The sequence below is a fragment of the Gallus gallus genome, chromosome 20 (assembly GCF_016699485.2).
Source record: "Gallus gallus isolate bGalGal1 chromosome 20, bGalGal1.mat.broiler.GRCg7b, whole genome shotgun sequence".
Lineage (NCBI taxonomy): Eukaryota > Metazoa > Chordata > Aves > Galliformes > Phasianidae > Gallus > Gallus gallus.
This window is the reverse complement of record NC_052551.1, coordinates 647,902-675,661: the sequence shown is the minus strand read 5'-3', so window position 1 is coordinate 675,661 and position 27,760 is coordinate 647,902. Positions and strand designations below refer to the sequence as shown.

The 27,760-nt window shown below is 49.8% G+C and overlaps 1 protein-coding gene across 2 annotated transcripts in view; it reads right to left on the bottom strand.

The window, feature by feature from the left end:
- The window catches only part of DLGAP4 (discs, large (Drosophila) homolog-associated protein 4), a 157,590-nt gene that overhangs the window by 107,183 nt on the left and 22,647 nt on the right, over positions 1-27,760 (bottom strand). For both annotated transcript variants that reach the window (XM_046902958.1, XM_004946855.5), the window contains exon 2: positions 27,561-27,707. The gene's annotated coding sequence lies outside the window, so the exon portion shown is untranslated. The remainder of the gene's footprint in view (positions 1-27,560; positions 27,708-27,760) is intronic.

The following is a 27,760-nucleotide window of genomic DNA, read 5'->3' as shown; positions in this document are numbered from 1 at the left end:
TTTGAGAGCTGGAGGTGGGCAGCAAGGCTCAATCTCCACAGCATCCCTGCTCTATGCAGCTTTCACTCCTCAAAGCTGTCACTTTTCAGACTCAGCAATGCTGTGGAGCAGCTGAGGCTGTAACAGAGCTGCTCCTGGGCACCCAGAACCCTGCCCAGGGCAGTGCCTTGCAGCAGTGTGACCCCGGCTGCCACGCTGCACTGCTGCACTCAGATACCACTCGGGAGCATGCTGCATTAGACGCTTATGCTCTCCAGACCACAGGGAGAAAATGGCAGATCCCTGGCAGCAAGCATTTCTTTATCTGACATCTTTGCAAGAGAGAGAGCTCCTGAGATTATTTTTTTTTCCTGTAAACCTAGGCTTCAACTAAAGATTTATTTTATTGTGTTCATAGTTGTAATTATTGCTAGTTGAAGATGGTGACCTTAGCACCCAGACTGAATATAGCAGTGAGTTCATCCACAACATCTTTATAATTACTGCCCAAATGCGTGCCATGGAAACCAGGAGAAGTGGGGAGATCCAGGTATGAAGAGGAAGGAACAAGGAGAGGACAAATACACCTACACAGTTTCCATTAATGCATTTGAGATTGGAGAGGGAATGAAAGAGCCCAGTGCAAAGCACTGGATTCACCTGTCCCCATGGACGTGCTGTGCTGCATGAGGGACAGAGAGGGACACCTCAGTGTCACATCCTTGTGGCCACTGTGAGGCTGGCAGCAGTGGGTCATACACCTGCATATGCATCTCTATAGCCCCAGGCTGTGAGACACCTTGAGGAGGCAGCTGGAGATTTGCCCAGGATGTGAGAGGTCTGCTTTGGCTGTAGGTCACTTCGCAGATGGCTCTGGCTCACTGGCTGTTCCTGCCCTGGTTTCTCTGGAGCAGTTCCACAAGTCCCTCTTTGCAAGGGCAGATGCCCACACTTGGCCATGGCCAGCCCACGCTGGACCCAGCTGCCCTCAGGAGCAGTTGTGTGTCCCAGCTGTCACAGTTTGCTGCAAAAGCACTGTGCAGGGGTTTTTGACATGTCCCAGTACTGACTACACCCTTTTAACAACACCAGTGAGCTTCAGGGAACAGGAATTGGAAAATTACCAACAGTTTCTGCTTCTGTATTCCCCATTCTGCCACCTCCCTTGAATCCAGGTCTGAGTGTGCTGTAGCCTTGGTGCTCAGTGCTATTGGTCCCAGGACATGAGCATGGACACCTCACCTTGGGATTTCTGGGCAGTTTTCTAGTTGTTGATGCCACCCTGGCCTGTATCAGTGACCCAGTCCTGAAAACAGAGTATCGAACCATAGAATCATAAAAGTTGGAAAAGACATCTAAGATCACCTAGTCCGACCATCAACCCATCAACACCATGCCCACTAAACCGTGTCCCTCAGGGCCACATGTTGAACACCTCCAGGGATGATGACTACACCACCTCCCTGGGCAGGCTGTTCCAATGTCTGACCACTCTTTCTGAGAAGAAATTCTTCCTAATATCCAACCTGTCTCTCCCCTGGTCCTATCACAAGTAACCTGGGAGCAGAGGCTGACCCACACCTCACTACAACCTCCTTTCAGTCTCCCCTGAGCCTCCTCTTCTCCAGACTGAACAATCCCAGTTCCCTCAGCTGTTCCTCCTAACACCTGTGCTCCAGACCCTTCACAGCTTCAATGCCCTTCTGTGTACACACTCCAGGGCCTTGATGTTTTTCTTGTAGTGAGGGGCCCAAAACAACACAGCACCCGAGGTTCAGCCTTACTAGAGCTGCGTACAAAGGGACGATCACTTCCCCGGTCATAGGAGATCAGGTTGGTCAAGGACTTGCCTTTCAGCAACCCAGATTGACTAGCCTGGATCCCCTGGTTGTCCCACTTTGTTACTTCTTGGTAAGAGATAGGGAGATTTCATGTAAGAGATGCCCACAGGGACCAGGAGAGTTCCTGCTGCATGAGGCTTGGGCTCCCTCCACCCAGACTCAGCCTGACTTTCCTGGAGCTCAGTAATAGGGCCAAGGACATTCTGCCTGCCCCACTGGCTACCCCAGTATTTCTGTAAGTGCCTCTGGGAAGATGACACCACCGTGGTCAAAGCAAGACAACATCTTTCTACGAAGTGCCTGAACTAAGGGACAGCAGCTGCTGCTGAGACAGTAAATCTAGCTGCTTAAATTAAACAGCAGGTGAAGAGCTTTGGCAAAAAATGAGGGTAGAGATGTTGATTTGAGAAGTGTTTTGAAGAGCAGTTGTTTCGTTTTTAAGGGGCGACTCTTGTTTCAGGTGTGCAGAAACAGCTGCTTTTCATCTTCCCAGGACTAAATGTGCCAGTTGGAAATGGAGTTTTTCAGTTTAAACATCAAAACTCCATAAATTATTAGAGAAAGAGCAAATCCAACAGGATCAGATGGAGCGTGAGGGTCTTCAGTTTTTATTAGATTAAACACTTAAAGTTGTTTCAGAGCTAGATTGAGGAAGCATCACTATTTTGTTTTGGCCCACACCAAACTGATTCCTTCCCAGCACTTCAGAACTGCCCTCACCTCAACATCTGCCAAGAACAGACCGTTCACCCATACTGATGCAAGAGGATCCTCCAGAATGTGCTCAATTTAAACCCTTGGACCAAATTCAGTATGACTGTCATATCTTTTCATTAGCATGTTTCTGGATTCATACTGTGAAATGTTCCGTCTTCAGACAGGAAAATCCTTAAAGAACATGCTTGATTTGCTGGAAGGTTAGCATCTCCCGGAATGTTAACTGGGCTGACCAGGTACTTAGGCAGAGGCAGTCAGTGGTTAAGAGCTCTGCTGGGCCAGGCTGAGCCCCCAGCAGGGTCTGAGGCTCAGAGCCTGGTCAGCACGGACCCCCAGCCCAAAGCAGAGCCCTCCATCTGGCTGCTCGTGCCTACACAAATGCTGGTTGTCGAGTAAACCAGCAAAATCCCACTCACCCTATGCTGCGCATTAGAAATACTGACCATTTGTGCTGGATAAAAGGGAGGGAATTGATATCAGCTCAGAGACAATCCCCAGACCAGAGGAGAGACAGAATTAACCAGCTTATTATTATTATTATTTAATGCTTATATTGTGAGAACAGATGAATAATACCTTTGCTAGGCTCTGCATGCAAAGCTGTTATGAAGCTTAATTCATCAAGGCACTTGTAAAGTGACTTGAACTTGTGAGATGAAAGGTTTCCTCAGAGTGCCAAGTACTATTATGGCTCCAGTACTGTGGATCTTTAATAAGGATATTGAATGAGTCCTGTGAGCCAGCACATTGCTTTTAACTTCCCTATAGCTGTTTTTACAAGCGCTGTCTTAGAGATACAAAACAATAAGGAGTTACAAGAAAAAGAATACGGTAACAGTGCACACACTTGCCTGTTCCCTACCCGGAGGGAGCAAAGCACAGCCATGTGTACTGCAGTCAACAGGCCAGGGGACACCTCACCACTGCCTGGCTCACCACTGTCCAGCAGATTGATCTAGTTACAAAACTGCACTTTTGGACTGACTTTAGGTGCCAGGAGAAGGTCTGCCCACAAATGCCCCTACCTTCTCTCTCATGGGTCTACCACCAACATTGCCACTGCAATTGAGAGCTGTGCCAGCTCTGGGGGAACCATGAGACAGGAGAGGGAGCAAGCTGGAAGAACAAGTGATAGGATGTAAAATGCATTGGGGGAGGCTTAGTTTGGACATTAGGAAGAGTTTCTTCATGGAGAGAATGATTGAGCATTGGAGAAGGCCACTTGAAGAAGTGGTGGAGTCCTCATCCCTGGAGGTATTTAAAATATGTGTGGATGTGGCACTAATGGATGTAGTTTAGTGATGGGACTCAGTAGGTCAGGTTGATGGTTGAACTTCATGATCTTGAAGGTCTATTCCAACACTGATGATTTTCTGATTCTAAGAAACATTCCTGTGGGAGGTGGGGACTGCTTGGGGTTTCTGCTTGCATGCAGGTTCCTGCCCAGGCTGACTAAGCTGCCATACGGCTGCGTTTGGCCAATACAAGGGGAGGTAACATTGGGAGCACATCCCCTGAAGTCCCTCTCCATCTACTCATCCCTTACAGCCTTATTCTTGCCTCCTCTGATAAGCCGACAATGGGGTGAATGGAAGAGGTTTTATGTGTTGCGTGGACAAGCAGAACCCCAATGCCACCTCACATGGCAGGAGTCATGTCTATACAACCAGTCCCTCATCTCAGCTGTGTCTGGCCCTGTAAGCCCATGGAGGCCCCAGTAAAGGTGGTTTCCACCACAGAGGGGGTGATGGACATGGCTCTTATAAGGCTCCCTGGGGACAGCCATCTAGCCACCTCCTGCAGGCCTCACAAACACAAGTCAGAGAGCTATTTCACAGCAGAAATCTTAACAGCTCAGTTTGTTTCCTCCAGACCCCTCCTGGCTTGCTTTTTGCCAATGCAAGCACTGTCAACCCTCCTTCTCCCACTGGTGAGTAGATTTATCTTAACTGACAGGCTTTCCTTCCCAGAGCACTGAGTGGACTTTCATGGACTCCCTCTGCTGAGATTTCACGACAACATCATTTCTTTGCTCCATGCAGCCACTTGCTCCATGACAAAGCCATTATAACTCGGCCAAGGTCTATCAAGCCCAGGCACACAAAGCTGCACTCACTCTCCTTTGAAAGCCTGCTTCCCTCACATTCATCTTCTTGCAGCTACTGTTGATCATTCATCAGTCAAGAAGCCATGGCCATGAATGTACAGAAAAATCTTTCCTGTCTTACCAAGTTGGGAACATCTTTTTCTGCCAGTAGTGCAACCCGTGGCACTTCTAATTGCTGCTGCATTTCCTATAAATTGCAATGGGTCTTGAAACATTCTTTTTAAAATTTCCTTACTTCAAGGACAGCAGAAAGTGTTAATGAAGCGTGCCAAAACAGCATGCCATCATATTGCAAGTAGTCTACAAATGACCGGGAAAGCAATAGCTTCTTTCATTGAGGGAAAAACGAACCCTTTAAAGAGAAAGCAGTGACCTTCTCATCTGCCTTTCTCTCTTCCCTCTTCAAATGTTGCTGCAACCAGCAAAACTCACTCATTATCTACAGAGGCAGTTTTCACAAATTGCTCAATAAGGCACACAGTGCAGAAAGCATCTGGCTGGATCTGCTGCGCTGCCGCGTGGAGGGGCCTGCTGGGCAGCGTGGGGCTGGGCTGAGCCTTGGCCTGCAAGCAGGTGCCTCTGTTTGGGCTGAAGTGGAGTAAAGGACTCATTGCTCTCTTTAATTATCCCAAAGCCTCCTTACTTGGAAGAAAATAAAATATTTATCAGAGACTTGTGGCTTTGGCAAAGGAGATTAAACTCATATTACATTTTTAAATGCATGTAAAATTTAATTGGCGTTAGAGTAGGATAGTTTATGTCTCTGAAAACTAAAGAGGCTTTTCTAGCTTGACCTTTGGAGAGCTGTGCCTTTCTGGTGTCCTCAGGGTTGCCAAGGGACCAGCCTGGCCTGGTGCCCCTGTGCCATCAGGCTCCCATCCCAGTCTGCCAGTACCAACCAGCTTTTGTCTGGCAATGCTGCAGGCAGAGATGGAGCCCTTTTTATATGTCCTAAAAGAACTTGGCAACTGTGATACAGACAGACACCAAGGAAGAGACGATGGAATCTGGGAGAAGATGGAACCGATGGGCAGTGATGGGTTATGCTTGGGCCAGGTGCCTGTCTCCAGCAGGTCTGGGATTCAGGCTCAGCCACAAAGCCCATCTGTATATCTGCTTCTGGCACCTGACAGATATGGCAAGCCTCATGGCTGCTCAATACTTGCCTTTGAAGAAGCCTTGTCCAGGTAGATGGCTCTAACTTCCCTGAGTTTCTGCATGTACAGAAGATTACCTTAGATCCATTCCTTCCCCAAGTCTGGTCTCTGCTCAGCCCCTGCCTTGGCAGTTTCCTTCCTCAACAAGGTGCCTGGGACTGTCTCCAGGATAGATGAGCTACCTTCATGTAACCCCTCACCATCATGTTTCCAAAGCCATTCTGCCACATTGGTTGCTGCTGCTTTGGCCGAGTGCCACGGGGCAGGCTGAAAGGAGGCACTGAAAACCAGAGGAAGACTTTGAATGCTGGGCTTACACACAGCAAGGACGGACATCAAGGTAAAGCTATCCTGCAGATCCTGACACTGCTGTGATCGGCCAAATACAGAGCAGAGATGCTGCAGGGTAAACCTCTGAAATTCCTGAACCAGAGTATGTGAAACTGTGTCTCGCACAACCCTTCACACTCTTTGTGCCCAGGTAACTTGCTCAGGACGTGCTCAGAGCAGAATGTAGGCACAGTGTGCTGTGCTGGGAGTAGGGAAAGCAGCTCCACAGAACGGTTGCAGGCTCTCAGTGCTACAGAGTGGCTCTGACCTGTGGAGGTCCCACCATGCCATGGTATGAGACTTTCTGTCCACCCTTCTGATCATCCTCCAAACAGCTCGGAATCAAAGCACAAGAGGACAGTGCACATGTCTACACACTGAGGAGACAAGCAAGGCACACCCACAACTGTACACACTGGGGAGAAACTGGTGGGCACATATCAAACTATAATGGCTAAATGGCTAATTATGCTTCACGACTCTTGCAGAAAATCTATTCTCTCTCCCTCATTCATGCACAGCAGTATGCACTCTACTCACTCACTTTTTAAAGTGATGCATTAAGTCAGAATAAAACCAAGGGATGGTCAAATGGTGTTATTCAAATGGATGAAGACCAATTGTCCTGCCCAGGGATTTTTTCCTTCAGGCAGCAGTTTTGTCAATGCTGTAGTTGTCTGGCTGCACTCAGCCCACATTCTGGGCTCAGTTCAGCCAGCCTGTATGTTTTAGTACTCAGCACAGGCAGGATCTATCCAGGCTTCTGCTATTTACTCTTACTCTATGCTGTACTTTTCCTGCTGACGCTGACACCTTTGCAGGAGCTGAAACAAGACTTCATTTTGCTCCTATACCTCGAGCAGAAAGTCAGAAACACCAAGGAAAAAAAGCTGGGTCTGGCATGGCAAGAACAACCTAGCAGCCTTACTTCCAAAAGGAACTCTTGTCACTGAGATGAGAATCCATCCAATGACTTATAAAACACATCATGTCTCCTCCTTGCTCTCCTCTGCTCCTCTACCTGCTCTTATGTTTCCAAATCTACACACGCTACTCCAATTTTCTGTTTTCCCCAAAGCATCGGTAATTTAATGGTTTCCTTTTTTTGGCCACCTTTGTCAATGCAAACAGAGGGTTTTTCATTTCAGGATTAATTTCCCCAACTCCACTCTTCCCAAAGGCTTACACAGACATTAAAGAGATCACTCTTTGTTTTTCAGCAGGCAAAAAGCCTCTCCAGAGCTACCTGACTGAATTAAACAGAGACATCAAAAGAACCTGTCAAATTTGATGTGACCAGACAGTGAGAGGAAGTCAGAGCAGCACCAAGGCAGAGCAAAGAATCGGGATGCTGCTGTGGCAGATTTAAAAAGGGACAAATTCTGTGGGGATTTTCCCCTTCAAGGGAAAAGAGGATGAAAGCAGAAGCGTTCAAACAGTCCTGAATGTGCAGGCTGGCACAGTGCAAGGGCAAGGCAGAGCTGTGTGGCCAATAGCCCCTGGCAAGGCACTCGCTGCCCAGATCCTGTCCACAGCTCAGCTCCCACTGGAGGCATCCAAATTGCTTCACCATCTAACACAGCAGATTCCTGCTGGGCCCAAAGGGTCAGTGCTGGTACAGAGAGGAGTCGTGATGTCTTTGGCCCTTTGGAGGAAAGCTGCCTATAGGGATGGGTGCTGTGGGGCTCCCTGCAATCCTAGGAATGCTATGCTTGCTGTGGCTGCCCCACGGACCTGCTCCTACTAAGCCCAGCAAGGGCTCCAATTCCATTTGGTCAACACAACTTCTAAATTATAAACACACTCTCGATTCCCTTCCTGGATCAAGGCTGCCCTCCTTGCCCACAGACAGGTTAGAGATGCAACATGAAGCTACAGTGAATCCGTAAGGCAGACAGCTTTGCTATAAAATGTGACTTATGTTAATATTAATCAGGCAGGCTCTGATGTACAAGGTTGCTATGACAGAGATACTTCAGAGTGTTTCAATTAATTAGTACTTAATTAACTTTAATGTCCTGAAAAAGTCCACAAGCCATACAAGTTGGGCTGTATGTTGTCACTCATGGGTCCCCCCCTGTTCAGGCAGCTCGCCCCAGCCGCCCTTGCCCAAAAGGAAGCTGCAAAGCACAATGCATTATTAACTCGACCTGCGTAGTCTTCTCAGCATGTCTCATGAGATGATTTTTAATATCAAGCCTTCCACAATTAAACATAGGGAGATGCCAAGGATGAAAGCAAGACTGTAACATGGTGATGTTTCAAGTTACTCTCTGAATGTCTAAGATCACTGACAGCTGGTGAAAGTTGGAAAAGCCAAGGTGTGAGGGGGGTGAAACAGCTATGAGAGCTGAGGGCAGTGTGGGGGGCTTGGGTTTGAGCAGTGGAAGCCAACCTCCTACAGGCTGTTGTGCCATCCCCAGATGTCCAACTGCAACTGGGGAGGTGCAGGTGGGATGCTGGTGCTCATCATTGGACAATCTAAGCCTTCTCAGAGCAATGACACTGAAGCAGAGTGTGTAATGAGGTCTAAGTCCTGGGTGAGGTCTCTCCCCTTTGTGGAAGCTGCAGGAATCTCAGAAAAGCAAGGCAGATCCTAACCAGAGCTTGAAAGTGTGAAGCTGAGGTGTCATGACCTGCCTTGACTTCTTGTCCCTGGACAGCAGGAGGGGCCATAGTCTTCAGCACCTGTGCAGAGCCAGGTCCAGCCTGGCACAGCCAGAGGCATTTAGTGCTGCACTGACAACCCACCCACCTTTGGCATCCTAGTGAGGTGGCTGATGCTCCATGCCTGTGCTCGAGGGGTGTTTGGACAATCCCTTGTTACCCGCTTTAATTTTTGGTTAGCCCTGAGCTGGTCAGACAGTTGGACCATGTGGCCTTTGAAGGTCCCTTCCAACTGAACTGTTCTATGCTATGCTATGTTATGCTATGCTATGGTATGCTATTTGTCATTATGCAGATCTCTGACACCACCACCCCAGGTGACACCCCAATGCAACAAGTAAGAAGCCCAAGTTGTCATGCTGAGAGCAATGGGGTAGTGCCTAATCCTGCAGCCCACCCTTTGCTGCTCAGTCCTCTTCTGTTCACTCTTGCTCAGGGCTACAGTATTTTGGGGAAGGGCAGCTTTTGAACTGCATGCACATCTCTGAGAGAAAGGGTCACCAGCCCAGGAGGCAAACAACTTGGTAAGAGCAGGTGTGGGAATACAAGGCAGGCACCAGCCCACCTCCAAGAGATCACAGGGTAAGAACAAGATCCTTCAGGGGTATGAGCCTGACAAAATACGGCAGCAGGAATTACAGAAAGTATTTTTGTTGATGGGAACTCCCAAATTTACAGAGTTTTCTCCCAAGAGGCTTCCCTGTAACTGCATGGAGCTCACTGGCAGACAGGAAGAGGCAGTGAGAGCCAGGCTGTCTGCTACACAGGCATGAAAACCCTGCCAGCATTGCTTTGGGGCACCCCATTATCACACATCACTCAGTTAACTTTATATTGAATGTAAAAAAGAAGCAACAGCTGGAGATGAAATCTAATTTTCTGAGGGAAATACAAGTAAAATAGAATGTAGCTGCTGTGTGAATTAATTTATCCTCTGTTAAGCGTTTGTTACTGCTCTGGCACAGCCTCTGTTGCACTATGATGGTAGGCAATAAGGCAGCGTTAACATAATTTCCTCCCTGTCCGTTTTGCCACAGCCATCTCTGCAGCACAAAATAGCACTGAGTTTTGCCACCATTGCTGCAGACTTGCAGATGTCTGAGGTAGAGTAAGTATTTAGAACCATGAAATAGCTTAGATCGGAAGTGACCTTAAAGCTCATCCAATTCCAGCCCCCCTGCTGTGGACAAGGTTGTCACCCATCAGATCAGGCTGCCCAGGATCCTGTCCAACCTGCCCATGAATGTCTCCAGGGATAGGGCACAGTCACTTCCAGTAACTGACTCATTTATGGGCAAAGGACAAACAAATGCTCCTTTGGCTTCTTGCAACCACATCTCTGGGAACTCCTGCAAGCTGCCTTCCTACGTTTGCAGGAAAGCTGCTTCCCACTTCCATGCTCAAAACACAAAGGTTCTTCTTGCTGTTCTCTCCACATGGGCCCCTGCATCCTCCCAGGGACCAGGCAGATGTGCCCCCACTCAGCAAGGAGCTGGGACGATCCCACCTTCCCCTGCACTTACCAAAGTGCCCTTTAGTCCCTAAGCCATGTGTACCCAGCAGAATGGTGAAGCCCCTGCTTTGATCATCATGGAACATCCTCAGGACACTGGGCAGGGCCAAGCTGCCTGCAGTGGAAGCACCAGGCACTCAAGCCGGCTGAGTGCTCGGATGAGAGGCTACCAAACACTGGGGAGCATCCAGGAAGATCCAGGTGGATCTCCCTATGGTTCCTATGGATTCACACAAAAAATGGTACTGAGGGTTCACCTTGAGACCCCCCAAGCTGGGAAAGAGGACAAGCTGAGCAGTGAGTGCATGGTCAGCTAGAGAGCAATCATGGACCAGAGATCTATAAGTGCTTGGGTGTGGATGCAAGACGGAGCCTGATGAAAACAGTGTTTGTTTGCAGTTGTGACCCCAGTGGACAAAACATGTCCTAATCCTATTTTTAACACTGTGATGGTAAATGTGCCCTATAATACCCAGGGTAGCTTTTACAAGGAGAGAGACATTACACATAGAAAGGGTAAAAAAACATTCAGTACAGAAGCCAAATTGATACAAGGACTGGAGAGGATGACTTACGGGCAGAGACTAAGGGAATTTAATTTGTATAGCCTAGAAAGATGATGCCTGAGGGGGAACATGATAACACTATATAAATATCTAAAGGGCAGTTGTATGAAGAAGGGGAAAAAAGTGACGCATGTACCAGCCGTGGGAGTGATGTGATGGACCAAAGAAGGGAACAGTTTCCCAAGGGAGCACAGTGGGCTGTTACAGCCTGGTGGGCAGAGAGCAGCACAGCATGCCTGGAGCCTGCACATGGTTCCTGGCAGTGGCCACAGTTAGGGCTGGGAGGATTAGGAAGGAGCAGCCTGATACAAGCAGCAAGGGAGGTGCCCATGGGATGGTCAAGGCTGCCCTGGCTGGGGGGTAGCAGGGTGGCATCTCCCCTGCAGACACCAGATGACCATGCATGCTGGAGCTGCATTAGCACAGAGCACATCAGAAGGAGTGCTTTTCCTACGTGCTCAGGGCCACTCTCTTGGCAGCATCCCCCTCCTGCTCCCTTTGCTATCCCTGCTATCTCAAAGAGAAGCAGGCACAGCGAAGCATCCAGATCCTCAGTGCTTTTTAGCACGGCACAGCAGAGCCTCCTCACAAAATGCCATCATCAGGCTGAGCTCCTTCTGCATAGCCATTAGGAAACTTACCCAGGAAGCCTCAGGTTGGAGGCTCTTTCTGGGTGTCCCTGGAGCAGATGATGCAGACACCATGTGCCCGGCTGCCTGAGAAGAGCACAGCAACTGCAGTGGACCCAAAATGGAGAAAGCAGCAAGGTACACTGATGCCTGTGTTCCTGCCCCTTTCCTCTCTCTTCCTTGCAAATGTGAGTTGCTTTTTACAATACCACTTGCTTCTTCAAAAAACAGAAGAAAGAAAAAAGATTTTCTCTGCCGTTGCCATGTGAAAAACCCACACAAACAACAGGAAAAACTGGCTACCTCTATGCAGAACTCAGCACAGTGACTGCAGAGCGACTGTCACACAGGCAGCAGCCTAAAAAAACAGAGAGAAAAATAGCTTTTTCCCTTCAGCCCTTTCAGACACATGACTTAGAGACTTATTATAGTAATAACAAGCTAAAGATTTTTCACAGGAGAGGCCAGTCTTCATGTATTTCTCCCTTACTTTGATGAAGTCCCCTCACCAATTTAAATGGGGTATGTTCTGCTTGCAGCTGCCCTTGTTAGAGCTGAACAGCCACTCAGTAACAAACTTCTCTAGCATCAGGAATCCCTCAGACTGAGGTCCTTGCAGTGAGGGAAGCCCACACCGTGGGGCAAAGCCTTTGCGAGATGGTGTTCAGTTAAACCTGCCATTAATTGCTCTCTACCTATTACAGCTAATTTGCTTGGCTCAGAGCCCAGAGCATTCTTTGCAAACCACTAGTTTACCAAACAACACGATGCAAAACACAAAAGTCGTGTGTGCTGGCAGCGGTGCCTCTCCTCCTCCTGCAAGCTGCTGGAGAACAAACAGGCGAGGCCTCGCCACTCATTGCTGCTCCGAGCGGAAGGGAAGCGGCCATGGCACGATGCCGGAAGGCAGGAGCTCGAGTGGGGGATAAGCCCTTTGGATGATGATCTTTGTATCTGCTTATCTCCAAAAGGTTTAAAATGCAAGCATGTTTGGATCTGCACATTTTCAAGTGCATCTGTAATTACCTAAGTTACGAGCTGTAGATGAATCTGAGACAGACACCCAATTGAAGCACAGTGCCCTTTAATTCCTGCCCAGCCAGCTGTGGGTTGTCATGGAGACTACGTCTGTCACCAGGCCTTTTAAATAACCCACGCTAGCCAGACCTTTCCTGTTTTGGTATGACCATCCTAGATTCATACCAACAGCATGGTTGGCAAATTCTGAATTTCCATCCCTAAAATCAGGAGCAGATCTACACCAAGCACTGCTAGTGCAGGCACTAAAGTTGTTCCGGGCTAGACTTTTCCATCTGAGACTCAATGTGATGGTCTTTGTAAGGATCATCCCTACATCTTCCACCAGGAGTTCAACAAATACAAACCACAAGCTCCTTCTCTGCTGTGCTGTCTGTTGTGCAAACATCTGGCAGGATCCCCAGCAAGACGAGGGGTGGCTGGTAAAGCAAGTAAGGTGGATGGGCAGTGACTAGGAGGGATGTTCAGCTCGGGAGACCCAGCAAGTCAGAAATGCTCTGTTCATTGCTATGGCCCTGTCTTGCAAGATCCAGCCTACTTATTTTAGAATCATAGAACCACAGGATCATTTGAGTTGGAAGGGTCCTTTAAAGGTCATCTAGTCCAGCTCCTCTGCAATGAACAGGGACAGCTACAGCTCCATCAGGTGCTCAGAGTCCTGTCCAGCCTGACTATGAGTGTCTCCGGGGATGAGGCATGCACCACCTCTCTGGGCAACCTTTGCCAATGCTTCATCACCCATATTGTAAAAAAACTTCTTTCTTCTATCCAAACTAAATCTCCTCTCTTTTAGTTTGAAATCATTTCCACTTTTCCTAACACAACAGCTCAAGCTCAACAGCTAAAGAGTCTGTCACCCTCTTTCTTATAGGCCTCCTTTAGATACTGCAAGGGCACTCTCAGCTCTCCCCGGAGCCTTCTCTCCATGCTGCACAGTCCCAGCTCTCTCAGCCTGTCCTCACAGGAGAGGTGTTCCATCCCTTGGATCATTTTTGCGCCCCTCCTCTGGACACACTCCAACAACTCCATGTCTCTGCTGTGCTGAGGATTCCACATTTGGATGCAGTACTCCAGGTGAGGCCTCACCACCACAGAGAGAGTGGCAGAAGTACCTCCCTCACCCTGCTGGCTCTACTTCTTTTGATACAGCCCAGGATATGGTTGGCTTTCTGAGCTGTGAGGGCACACAGCTGGCTCATGTCCAGCTGCCATCCACCAGTACTCCCAACCCCTTTTTGGCAGGGCTGTACTTTCATCCCACAGCTTGTATCAATAGTGGGAGTTGCTGTCACCCAAGTGCCAGACCTTGCACTTGGCTTTGTTGAACCTCACATGGTTCTTGTGGACCCACAGCTGGAGTCTCCCTAGGCCTCACTGGATGGAATCCTGTGCCTTGGATGTGTCAACTGCACCACTCAGCTTGGTGTCACCCACAAACTTGCTGTCAATCCCACTGCTGATGCCATTAATGAAGACATTAAAGAGCACTGGTCCCAGTACTGACCCCTGAAGGACACCACTTGTCCCACCAATCTCCATCTGGACATTAAGCCATTGAGTCTCTGGGTATGATCTTGCAACCATTTCTTTGTCCATCAAACAATCCACTCATCAAATCTATATCTTTCTAATTAGGAAATAAGGATGTTGTGGGGGACCATGCCAAAGGCTTTACTGAAATCCAGACTGATGACATCGGTGGCTCTTCCTTGTCCATTGATGCAATTACGTCATCATAGAAGTCCACTAGGTTTGTCAGGCAGGACCTGCCCTTGGTGAAGCCATACTGGTTGTCCTATATCACCTCTGTCTCTTTCATGTGCCTCATCATAGTTTCCAGGACAATCTGCTCCATGATCTTCCCCAGCAGAGGTGAGGCGGACAGGTCAGTAGTTCCTTGGGTCATCATTTCTACCCTTCTTAAAAATGGGTGCTATGTTGTCTTCTTTTCCAGTCACCAGGGACTTCACCTGACCAACATGATTTTTCAAACATTATCTAGAGTGTCTGGGCGACTATATCAGCCAGTTCCCTCATGACTCTGGGGTGCTTCTCATCAGGACCCATAGACTTATGGATGATCATGTTCCTCAGGCAGTCACAAACCTTATGTTTGCTTACACTGGGAGGAATGTTGCTGCACCAGTTTTCACCTTCTGAAACATTCGCTCGAGGGCTGTGTGAAGAGGAGTGGCAAGTGAGGCAGAAAAGCCGCTGAGTACCTCAGCCTTCTCCTTTTCTGTTCTTTCACAGAATCACAGAATTGCAGGGGTTGGAAGGGACCTCAAGAGATCATTGAGTCCAACCCCCCTGCTAAAGCAGCTATCCCCCAGTAAATTGCACAAGTAGGCGTCCAGATGGGTCTTGAATATCTCCATAGGAGACTCCACAACCCCTTTGGGCAGACTGTTCAGTGCCCAAAGGGGTTGTGCAAGACAGGACCAGTGCTCAGTCACCCTTACCATAAAGAAAATCTGCACGTTAGTACAGAACTTCCTGTGTTGAAGTTTTAGGCCATTACTCCTTGTCCTATTGCTACACACCACTGAGAAGAGCCTGGCCTCATCCATTTACATCCCACCTCCCTTTAGGTATTTATAAACATTTATCAAATCCCCTCTCAGTCTTCTCCTCACTAGAGAGGGGACGCACTCTAGGACTTTCCTCTTCCGGTTTACATATCTGTTGAAGCTTTTCTTTTTCTTTACACCTCTTGCCAAGCCCAGTTCCAGTTCCAGTTGGGCCTTGGCCTTCCTGACCCTATCCCTACACAGCCCAGCAGTGTCCCTATACTCCCTACAGGTTACCTGCCCACGCTTCCACTGTCTGTGCATTTTCTTCTTACCCTCCAGTTTGACCAGCAGATCCTAGTTCAACCATGCTGGTCTCTTGTCTTCCTTTTCTGACTTTCTACAACCTGTAGGTGACGAGCACTTGTGCTCTAAGGAAAGCTTCCTTAAAGATCTGCCAGCTCTGCTCTTCTCCTTTTCACTTGAGGACAGATTCCTAGTGGGTTTCATTGACTAACTCCCTGAAAAGACGGAAATTGGCTTTCCTAAAATTTAACATCCTGATTTTACTCTTTGCCTGTCCAATATCCCTCAGGAGTGCAAACTCCACCATTGCAGTCATTACAGCCCAGACAGTCTCCAATCCTGATGTTATCTGGCACTGAGTTAGAAGACTTTTTCAAGCTCTTGACTATCTCAGCCTCGTCATTACAAAAGGCAGAGTAGGGCAGCTCTTGAGGGCATTGGTTCTCCCTGGCTCACAGTGCTCCTTCACATGGGGTACAAACTGTCATCACAATCCCAAAGACAACAGGTCTGGGAGGCTATGTGTGGATAGGGTTGGCCACACGCATGCATCTCTCACGTGTTGGGGTCAGCAGAGGTGGCATTTGTGATGTCTCTTGAGAGCAGCAACCCTACAAGGCAGAGGACGCCTGGTGCTCTGCAGTCAGGGCTTGCTGAGAGGGCAGTGGCCTTTCCCTAGCCACTGACTTGGTGCATGAACTCCAGTCGGCCTCAGCCATCCCCACTTCCTGCACTGGTTCCTGCTGGCCCTGCTGCACCGGCTTGCAGTAGCATTGCCAAGCTCACTTCGCTCATGGCCTCTGAAGGCCTGGTGCAGGAGGGGCTATGAGGTAGTGCACACTCTGTTCTGCTGAACAGCAGCCTCAGGCTGGCTCTATTTCCAGCACTCAGGGAAGGGGGAGAGCATTTCAATGCCTGGGCAAGGCAGAGAATTTATAGCCTAATGCTAAAAGGAACAACAGTGACAACAGAGAGACACCAGGGCAAGTTTCACTCTTCATTTAATCCTAATGGATCTATTGTAGAAAAGCAGTGGCTAGGACAAGCTCTGAACACATGTACATTTCCCCAGGCCCCCCTCAGCACCTCATGTTTTATTGTTCAGGACTGCACAGAATCACAGACTGCTTTTGTATTGAAGGCACCCAGAGGTCCTCCAGTCCAAGCCCTTCCCCAGCAGGGCCACTCAGAGCAGGGCACACAGGACATGGCACTTGCTGTCCTTCCTGCCCAGCCTGAGCAGGACCCCAGGGGGACTGCTGCTGCTATGCTTCCGTGGGGCCCACCTTGCCAGTGAGATGACCAACCCTCTCTCCGTGCCCAAGGTGTGAACCCATGGGCCTCCCCTCCCGCCAGGCTCCTCAGCTCCCACTGGGGACAAGGATCCACAGGCAGAGGTGCAGCTGGGGCTGGAGCACACATGAGCTCACACCCCACTGCCAAAATGAACCTGCACCCATTTGGCACGCTTCCTTGAGGAGCGCTTAAGGGCTCACGCACTCAACCAAATGAGCAGATGCTTTGGAAAGGTTGCTCAGGAGGGCCCAAGCTGGCAGAGCTTCCTCCTAGTATGACCACAATACCTTTCAGTTTGGAGCCTGAGCAACACATGGAGACCAGAAACAGCTGAACCGAAAGCCAGGCCTGCAACTCTTTTCCTGGTAGGCCATGAAACCATCCACAACTCATTATCTATTGTCACACTGCTTTCCTTTAACACGTCCCAGTACTTTGATTTTAGCTCTTTCAGTTAAACTAAAAGAGAGGAGAGGTGTTGACCACAGGTGACTGCAGTCCCTCCTGCTGCCCGGCTGGGTCTGAGGGACCATGGCTGTCATAACGGCGCTGGCACGCTGTCCCTGCAGCAGGTCCTGGCAGGCTGCGTGGTCACAGAGGAGCAGGCACAGGGTGAAGAGGGCAGGGAAGGCTGTGGGCAGACACACATGGTGGTGATGAGGTAGATCTATACAACAGCAGGGCGCTTGGAATTGTTTCACCTTTACTACAGTGGTGACAGAAATGCATCATCTCTGACTGCAGAAGACAGATGCTGGAACTGAGGAAGGGTAAAGGCAGCCAGAGGAACCCTTCCAGAGGGACAAAGATGCAGACAAAGTCCCATCTCCAGGCAGTGTGCAGGAACAGGACAGGGCTCTGCCCAGGTATCTCCCTGTCAGGAAATTTTAATCTGATCTCAAGCCCTCAAGTCTGTCCTGAGGCACAGCTCTGAAAAAGGAGAGCTTTGGTGTGCATGGCTGAGGCCAGTGTGATGCTCACCTGGCTGAAACAGCTTGGGGAAAACAAAGCTGGCCAAGAGCAGAATCTTCCCCATTCCAGCCCACACTAGCTTTGGCTCATTGGCACTGATTACATATCTCCTGGAGTCCTCTGACCCGAACACATCAAGGGTACCTGGCAGGGGAATGCTGGCCCCCGTCCAGGGGTCAGCAGAGACTGCTGCCATATCCTGAGCTTTGGCCAGTGCCATTGTCACTTCATATCACTGCAGAGCAAATGGGGTCAAGGAGAGAGCCCAGTAAAAAATATCCTGTATGTCTGCCCTACCACAGCCCTGCACAGTGGGGAACAGGGGTGCAGCTTGCACCCACACATGTCCCCACAGTCCTTCATTGCTCAGCCTGGGCAGAAGGAAACATCAAATCCTACTTCCTACCTGATGCCAGCTGAGATCCGCCCATTATTTACCTTTCTTTCCTTCCCTTCACTCCTTCTATGGCTCCAGGACCCTCTGCCAGCTGGGTGCTAATCACAGCATATCCTGCCACTTTCTGTCCCCAGGCCTAGCCCAGATCATGCAGCTGAGCAAGGAGAGGGGAGTGGTGAATGCAGGCAGACATTTGCAGAGCTGTGGCCAGGAGGGTCTATTTGAACATCTAATTAGGTGACAGCAAACCTCTCAAATGGCAAAGCTACAGCCCTGTCACCATCCTCCCAAGATATCGGTCCATGCCAGGATTGCTGTCTGATTCTGATCTACATAATTCACCATAATCTTTAGAACTGACTCAAGCAATGAGGTTCACTGCACAGCTCACTGGATTTAATCCACCACTCCAGCAGTGCTAAAAAAGCTAATGGCATAGGCAAAGAAGGAACACATGTATAGCTAGGAGGCAGAGAAAAACCATTAATCTGACCATATGCTTTCAACTCTACTCTTCCACCCTCACCCCAATGTACTTTTGCAGCACTGGGGCACAGTAAGCCTGGCTGAAAGAAAGGGCAAGGGAGGAACAGTGTCCCCTTGAAGGTGAGGCTGTGTGCTCACACTTCCGTGCACCATCAGCCCACAGAGCTGCAGGCAAAACAGAGGTTTGGCGGGGCCAGAGAGATCAAGGGGACAACTGAATGGAGATTTTGCACAAGGGGAGGGAACAGCTCCCGGCTGGAGACTTGGCACCTGCTCTCCTTTGGAGATATAGCCCAGCTACCTGAACTTGAAATACCCTGTATGCAGTGTTCCCAGCAGCACCCATGTAGCATTGTCCCTTATTGTCACCACTGGTGACTGTGAGTTGTGTATCCCAGCCTAGAGGCATAAGCTCCCTTGTGAGCAGCAGCTGGACTTCACCTCACCCACAGCTGAGCCCAGCAGCTGCAAGCAAGAAGGAAAAGAGCAGGACATAAAGAGCGAAGCTCACCTGGCCTGAGGAGAGCAAAGACACATCTGCAGGATGGGAAGAGGCCCCCATAAGGAGAGAACTCCAGGCTGGGGGTTTACTCTGCATGCAGCCAGGAGACCTCCATTGCAGAGATGCTGATTCTAGTGGCTGTAGGCACTGTTTTCTCCTGAAGCAGGACTGTGCTGCCAATGCTGACCTCTCTCCTGGAGGTGCAGTTTGTTCCCTTTGTCCATGAAGCCTGGCTAGTGCCTGCCCCATCCTGGTGGCAGGAAGCAACCCCTGACACTGCTGCATTTAGAATCTGTCAGTGTGGAAAGGTGCTCTGCAGAGGCAAAGGCATCCAGATCCCAAATTAGCCACACTGGGCTCAATCTGAGATTCTGACAGCAGATGCCAAATTTATTTCCAAGCACACACTAGAAATGTCACCGGGCTGGTCGGAAGGAATTGGGTACATGCTCCCTTTTAAATAGAACCAAACATATGGGAGGAGGATGATTAGACTGCTTCCAAGCTGCCAAATTTCTTTGCTGCAGTTAAAAATCTTCCCCAAAATGTCCCAGCCCACAGTGTTTCTGAGCACTGAAGTCTGTATCGAGACTTTTCCATTGACAGTTGTGCTCCAAGCAAGAAAACACCTCCCGTCAGTGAGGTCCTAGGTGGTCTCAGCTCTCAAAAGGCTTGGGGTCTGTTGCCTCTCCTTGCAAACCAGATCAGTGCTAACCTAGGAGAGGGACAGAGTTTGCTTCTCTCTTTTGCTCCGGTGAAAAGCAGCACTGATCTCAGACTATCTCCTCTTGTAGTACCTGCCTGTCCATGGTAGCGCCTCTCAAGGAGGAGCTGTGTCTCTGTCAGCCTTTCCAGCATTCCTCAAATTGCACCATGCTGGCCCTGCTGTGCCTGGCCCCCACATCCCTGCAGCTCTTGGAAGGGTTTTTCAGCTTCCCCCTTTCCAGTGCCCCAGCTCCTTGGACCACAAGGGACCCATGGCCACATCCTGACTTTTCAAGGCAACGGCACTGTGTTACTGTTTGGGGATGGGCTTCCCAGTGCCCAGAGGTGGGAGTTCAGCCAGGTGAGGTGAAAATGAGGCTGGGAGGAGAGAGGGAGTTGGGTGATGGGGCTCATAAGTCAGCAGTGGAGTAGAATGCCTCTCCCACCTGGGCTCATGGGCACCTTGAGCCAAGCAACAACACTGTGCTACCTACAGTTGATCTCCAGGTTCCCCTCAGTTTTGGGTGAAGTAAGGTAAGACACAATGCCCACTTTTCCAGGATGGAATCAGGATCAGCAGCTCAAAGAGCAAAGTAGCAGCAGTATGCTGTCCATCATTACAGCCTCGGTGATGGGGTAATCTTGGGATCCCCCAAACCTCCCTTGCCCAACTGAGAGACTGAAAAGAGCACAGATAACTTTCCAGTGCCTGGCAGGGAGCTTCCTTCCCTCTGTAGATAACACTGAAGGGGATATATGGTCACCAATGGCTTTCCAGGTCTAGGGCTGAGGCCCTGTCACACCTGCCTGCTTGAAATTCTGCCAGTAGAGTGGGGGACAGCCATGACCAAGCACACACTGATCCTTCAAAACCAGCTTCCACTAGCCATCCTCATTTTTCCAGCAAGAAAGGCTCAGACCTGAGAGAACCAGGAGTGGAGCCCTTGTTTCTGGTGCTGAACTAACCTGTAGTCCCTCCAGGCTCTCCAGGCTCTCTCTTCAGTGCCCCAGTGCCAAAGGATCCCCTTACTTCCTCTGCTTACACACTGATCTGCTGCATCACAGACATGAAATTTATGGTCTTTTATCTGCTTTTATCCTCTCTATAGCCTTTTTCATGCCCAAGACTGCAAGGAAAGCACAGGGTGTAACCAGCAGTACTGTCTCTGTTCAGGACACTGGGAAAATAAGGCATGTTGCAAGGAAGTAGCAGGACCCAAACCTGAGGGCATCATCTCCATGGTCCCCAGGCAACACTCCAACCTCCACGGCACATCAGAGGGCTGCAGTAGGACTGTCATAAGTCCACCTGCCGTTTCCAGAGCCACAAACTGACCGAGAAATAGCTGTAAAGTGGCCAAGCCTGGAGGGTATGGGCAGGAGGACTGTTGAGCCCAAGCAGTTAAAGCAAAGTGGCGCAGCTGCTCCCGGCTCCGCTCAGCCCACACGCTGCTGAGTGGCAGGTGGGAGGTTTTTCTCTGCATTGCAAATCCCCGCTTATTTAAGTGCTGCAGTGCTGCTTGGAAGGAGAACAACCACAATGGAGAGCAAAGGAGTCTGGGACATCATAGGCACTTTCTCCTGCCCAAGGCAGGCCCTGGGAGTGGCCTCAGGAAGGCCTGATTTTAAATATAAAGGTAAAGATTCCCTAGAATATAGCCTGGCTGTGAGCAGGAGCTGCCCATTCCCATTTTCCCATCCTTGTCTCTGGCACTGATTGCCCTGGCTGGGCTCTTTCTTCAAATCTGGAAAGCTAGAGGAAGGGAGGTAAGACAGAAGGAAGAAGGCTTCCAGGTCTGCAGCAGCTGGCCGGCAGCAGAATAAGAGCTGTGAGAAATGGTGGGAGTTACATGGCCAAGTGCTCATGGTGCATGGCTGCGACCCTTCGGCAGCCTGGCTCAGATAGCTTCTGGGAAGAGTGATGCCACACAGATGTACAAGTAGTGTGCAGCCTCTCTGCCAGAGCAGCTGGAGGTCCCAGGCTGGTAGAAAACTGGACTCGGGACCAGCTTTCCTTTCTGCCCTTTCGGCATGTGAAATTTGCCCCTTTTGGGCAGGCTGCTCCTTTCTGCCTGGTCTGTCTGACAGACTGTGCCCTAAGCCCCAGGACTGTGGGTACCCCTCTCCCGGAGAAGTGATTGTATGCTGCAAACTATAGAGGTTTACAGAGAATAACAGAGAATGTCCGAATAACAGAGAACGTCCAGAAATGCACGGAAGTGATCATTTCCAACAGCTACTTTCAAAAGCAAGTTCTCAGTCTGAGCATATAGCACCACTTGTCAATAGAGATTTTTAGGGAATCCACAGCAAAAAAAAAAAAAAAAAAAAAAAAAAAAAAAAAATCCCTGTGCTTGCTGGTGCATAAGTTCACCCACTGCCTAGTTTTGGGGAGCCAGCTTACTCAATTTGTGCCACCAGTATTCAAGCAGAGAGCAGTTGGTTTTGTACTCCTTAACACAGGTGCTGAGGGACTGAGAGCCTGGAAATTCAGGGAAAAGCATCTGCAGACTCTTTGCAGGCGACAAGCCTTTGAGGAGTTCAGCAGCACTGTGGAGCTGAGATTCAGTAAACGTGCAGGTGGCTTTCTACAGAGAGATCATTTGGACCATGGACCTTCTCATGAGGAAGGATGAGGTCCTGGATTTTGTGCACCAAGGCTTTTGAGAAGAAGCATAGCCAGGATGTGCAGGTACAGGATGTGCCCAAACCATCTGCCATTGCCCAAGCCAGATTGGCAGATCTGCCTGTCCACTCCTATTCCCTCTCACCACAGCCAGATACCTCTTCACCTCCCAGATTATTTAGTTTGTCTTTATAAAACAAACCATTCACTCATACATCTGTCTGCATGCCCATCTGTCTTTTTGTATGTTTTTTTCGCTGCACACATTTCACATTGATGAACTGACTGGATTGCTCTTTATCAAGCAAGATAGCCAAGCAATTATTAGGATCCTTGCATATTAGCTCCAGGAAGTGTCTTTACAAAGAAGAAAGTGTGCTCTACTTCTGTACCAACCAGAAGCTGGGATGTGCAGAGGTGTGGACTCAGCACTGCTGGCGAACACCGACATCACATTGATCACATGTGGTCTGTGGCAACAGTCAGAGAGTCCTAGCACTGCTGGGATGGAAGGGCCCCCCAGCCCCACCCCTGCCACGTGCTGGCTGCCCCCAGCTCAGGCTGCTCAGGGCCCAGCCATGGCCTCGGGCACCTGCAGGGATGGGGCACCCACAGCTCTGGGCAGCAGTGCCGGCCGCACCACCTCTGGGTAAAGAACTTTCTCCTCACATCTGGCCTAAACCTCCCCTTTTTTAGTATAAAACTGTTTTCCTTGTCCTGTCACCATCTGCCTGTGTAAAAAGTCAGTCACCAGGCTTTGCTTTTACACAGTCTCTAAGCTAGTCCTTCCCAGAAGGAGTCTCCACCAGTGGCCTTCAGAGTGTGAAAAACAAGATAATCTCAAATACTTTTAACGTATAAATGTAGAAGCTGACTTTCCAGGTAGCCCAAACCTCTCCCTCTGAAAAGACCCACTTCAAGGTTGAGTCTGTAAGTCAGGTGTTAGTTTTCATGGCCTCATTTTATTCGCCTTGTCTTACAACAGCATTTCTTCAGGCTGAACATCAGCTCAGAAGACTCCTCTCCAGCAAACCCTCACCACCTGAGAAACACCACTGAGCCAGTCTGTGCCAGCCCCTTTGGGAAAGGATAAGTTCTTGGCCACGTGTATAGATGTGCTCAGGGATACATTCCTCTCTCAAGAGGAAACCTAATGAGTATGGGGCAGGTGTTGGGCTCAACATTGCAGAAACTCACTGTCCTGTCCTCCTTCATCTGCCTTCTACTGCATTTGAGAAAGCAAGACTGCAGGCCCCTTACGCTCTCCCTCCCAGACAGACTGGCATTGACCAAGCCCTAGGCCAATTCTGCTCTCATTTATGGGCTTTGTATGGTGTCTGTGTGTCAATAAGCGATGCTGGAGACTTAGATTAAACTTTTCTTGAAGATACTTAAAAAGGGCATCAGCAGTAAGAAGCTGCCTCTTCTCAATGCTCTGGGATCTTAATCAGTCTTACTTGTTAGTTTTTAATTTCAGATTCTCTCCACAGTGCACAATGGCTCTGCAGAGCTGTCCCTGCAGACCAGCAACTCCTTCCAGCCTCACATGCTGCACAGCAAACATGCCACCTCATGCAGCCTGGCTGTGTAGGCACCTCCAGATCCAAAGGGAGAGTAAGGAGTGATGTGTGCAATTATACAGAAGAGACAGCAACTGTCCCAGGGGCCTCTGTGCACACACGAGGCAGCAAAGGGATGGAAGTTTGTAGTGCAATACTTTTCCCTTTCAATTAATGCAAGTCATTTTTTCTCACAATCAATAAGCAGCAGGAGGGTTGCTGCAGTGCAGCCACTGCCATGTCCCCAGTGGCAGGGGTTGTTTTGGTTCAAAATTCCCTGAGAAAAAAAGCCATAGTGAGACATGGCAAGACAAAGACCCTAACATCTGCATTTTCTGGTACTTTCTGAAAGAACTATAAAAGCAGAAGTCTCCTTTCTAAAGAAATGGTACGTGAGCAACCTGAGCAGAAACTGCAAGAAGGTCCTTGCTTAAGACAGCCATAAGGAAAGTCCAGCAGAAGGACCCAGCTGCTCCCAGACTGGTGCAACGAGGGGTGTGGCCTCCTTGGCACAGAGAGCAGGGGGAGAAGAGTACCTCCAGGTCCGCTCTGTGACTCCATCTCCAGGGGAAGGCACGCAAAGGGAGCTGGGCTGGCAGCGGACACACAAGATCTGTCTTGTGCACAAGTAGCAGAAAAAAAGGAGCTGCAAACCCAGCCAGGACTGGGTTGATGGGGACACTTGTGCGTCAGGGAGATGTACAAGGAGAGGCCAGGCTTTTGTTTCCATTGCTACACAACACATGAGGACAGAGGCATCCAGAGGTGGCTGTACCAATGGAGAACTCTGCACACCACTGCTGTGTGCCTCTGCCATGTGTCCTTGCCTGTGGGAAGGGCAGCTCTAGTAACAGAGAAATGCTGACTGCTCCTTCCTTCTGAGCATCACCAAACCACCACCCTTGGTGCACAGCTTCTGCTTGAAAGTATGAAGGAAGCTATAAAGTATGAAAGAAGCTGATCCAGCAGTGCCCAGTCAGGCTGCCCCAAGATCACTGCTGCATCCAGCAGTCCACAATGCTCTGCATGTGCCCTGCCTGTTGCATGGAGCCAGGGAGCAGAGGTAGACACGGCTGTATGACGGGAGTTGGGAATGGCTCTGAGCCATCCAGCAATGCCCCATGTCCTTGCTGAGCAAGTAAATGCAGGAGGTGTGGAGCATTTGTGCAGGCTCTTGGTAAGTGAAAATGCCAGCTCAGTAAACATCTTTTTGTCACACAGGCAGAGCAGGAGCACATGCTGTGCACACATCCTTGGCGTTGACCCTAGAGCAAAACTCCGTGACTTCCATCCTCTCTCATGCTCAGGTCAGAGAGGAGGAGATGGGCCAGTCTCTGATAACGATGCTGCTTCTCCAGCTTGCCAGGCAGGACTGCAGTGGCCTGTGAATGGGGGTCCCAGCTGACAGCCCCTCCTTCAGCAATGCCCTGTGTTGGAACACCTGTCACCTGGCCTTCACCTCCAGCAGCTCCCAGCAGTGCTTTGGCACTAGCCATTCGCCTCCCAGTTCCTGAGGAGCCACAGCATGCCAGCAGCCTCCTGGGAGAGACATTACTCCCGCTGCTGCTCCTTAGTGCCAGAGCAATAGGACATTCTGGGGCCAGGAGATGGGCTTAGATGTATATGGACTCCTTCCAGTATTGAGGAAGGATAAAAAGAAGGAAAAAATAGCAAAATAAAGCAAACCCGACAACTCCAATTTCTACCTTAATGAATAAATGAAATGCATCCCAAGAGGTAATTAAGTGCTTTGAACAAAACATGTGTCACCTACGTAAATAAAAGAGAACCCAGGGAGAAATCAAGCAACAGCAATTAAGGGAAAGAGGTAGATGGGTGATTACCAGGGGGTTTGGAAGCAGGAAAAGCCCTGCTCCCATCGTTCAGTACTCCTCCTGCCAGGGCCCAGGGCTGGTGCTGCTGCTGTGCCATGGCAGAGGGGCAGTCCCAGCCATGCGCCCAGTGTGGAGGATTCTCAATGCCTAGAGGCAATCCCAGAGTTTTCTCCTACCTTGAGGATTTCATTCTTCCCCCCTCACCCATCTGCCTCTGTGACCCACAACAACTGTGACTATTTGCTCTCAAGTCTCTGCTGTGGACTTGCCTTTCTTACTTCCTTGGTGTTCCCTTGGCAATTCAGATAATCACAGAATCATAGGAGTTGGAAAGCACCTCTGGAGCTCCACCCAGCCCCAAGCCCTAAAGGAGGTTCCCTGGAGCAGGTTGTGCAGGAAAGTGTCCAGGTGGGTTTGGATATCTCCAGAGAAGGAGAATCCACCTCCTCTCTGCACAGCCTGTGCCAGGGCTCGGGCACCCTCACTGCAGAGAAGTTCTTCCTCATGTTCAGATGGAACTTCCTGTGTTCATTTGTGCCCATTGCCCCTTGTCCTGTCGCTGTACCCCACTGAAAAGAGCCTGGCCCCATCCACTTGATTCCTGCCATTAGATATTGATAAGATTGATAAGATCCCCATTTCTGTGTCTCAGTCATCACCACATGCTGATTTGTTGGATGGGTTTTGTTTGTGCATGTGCTATGCAGTAGGAATTTTTCAGATGGTCATTTCTGCTGTACAGAAGGGAATAAGGTTGTGCATGATCTGTTCCTCAGCCCAACACAGCAGCCATACTGGGTGCACAACCCATCCCTCAGGTACACATGCCCATCCTCACCCTCAAAACTCCCTGAGGTCTCTGCACTGCCAGTCAAAAACTAAATCTCCAATTTAGGCCTGCAGAAAATCACATGCCTCTTCTTTCTGAACCCAGAAAGATCCCAGAAGGCTACAAAGACACTACTTTATTGGCCTAGATGATGGGCAAAAAGATCTGCTATCATGATGATTATTGGATTTTATGACCATTTTCCTCTGGGAGACCAAATTAAGACCCTTTGAATACTGAGCTGCTGCTGGAGCTGGTGTCACATCCCCGGATGCAGCAGCAGATTGCTCCTTATGCAGGGGAGGCACATGATTAATCCTCCATAGGTCTACCCTGCCTATTTACTATTTCTCAAGTGTCTGCTACTTTCAGAGTAAGTTCCTTCCCACTGGACCTTAGCAGCTGCAAAAACACTCCTTGAATCCAGAGCCCTGTCCTTGGCACAAGTTCATCTTTCTCCTTAGGGGAAAAATATAGGCTTTCCTGCAGAGAGGGCTGCAGAATCAGATGATCTCGCTCAGAAAATGTGAAATGGTATCCAGCTTTGCAGCACTGCACAGATGTGCAGAGCATGTTCCATGTATCAGTGCAGTGCTTGGAGGCAGCCTCAGTCTCTCCTTGCAGCAGCTTCCTTCTCTACCCAGAGCAGATTCCATAGCAGCTCTCCTTGCTCCAGCACATCAATCAGAGTCTTTGAGCCACCTTGTGCTCAGGCCATCTGTTTCCCCCAGCCACTGAGGCCATGCCAGCACCTTGCATGTCGGATTGTACCCATGTGCCCCCTTACCCTGCCAGCTGCAACCTTCCTCCATCCCTGCTGCCTTGTGCCCAGGCTCTCCTCTTTCCTCATAGGGCATCAGCAACACGAGCAAAGAGAACTCCACAGCTTCCCCAGACCCACATGCTCCTCTTGCCTTTCACCCCAAGGACATTCCGTGGAATGAGACCATGACCCCAGGGTTCTGCACTGCCCGTGGTTCCCAGAGCACTCACAGTCTGAATGCTGCTCTCCGAGGTGCCTCTTCTGCCAGGCTGCTGCTGTCAGGCGTGAGCTGGGGGGCGTTGATGGTCCATGCACTGGCTGAAGGGCTGGAAGAGCTGGGTGGCAGCTGTGAGACCGTGCCCACCACTCTCCTTGGGCTGAGGAGGGTAAAAACAAGACTGGAGTTATCCCTGTCCCTTCCCCATTGCAA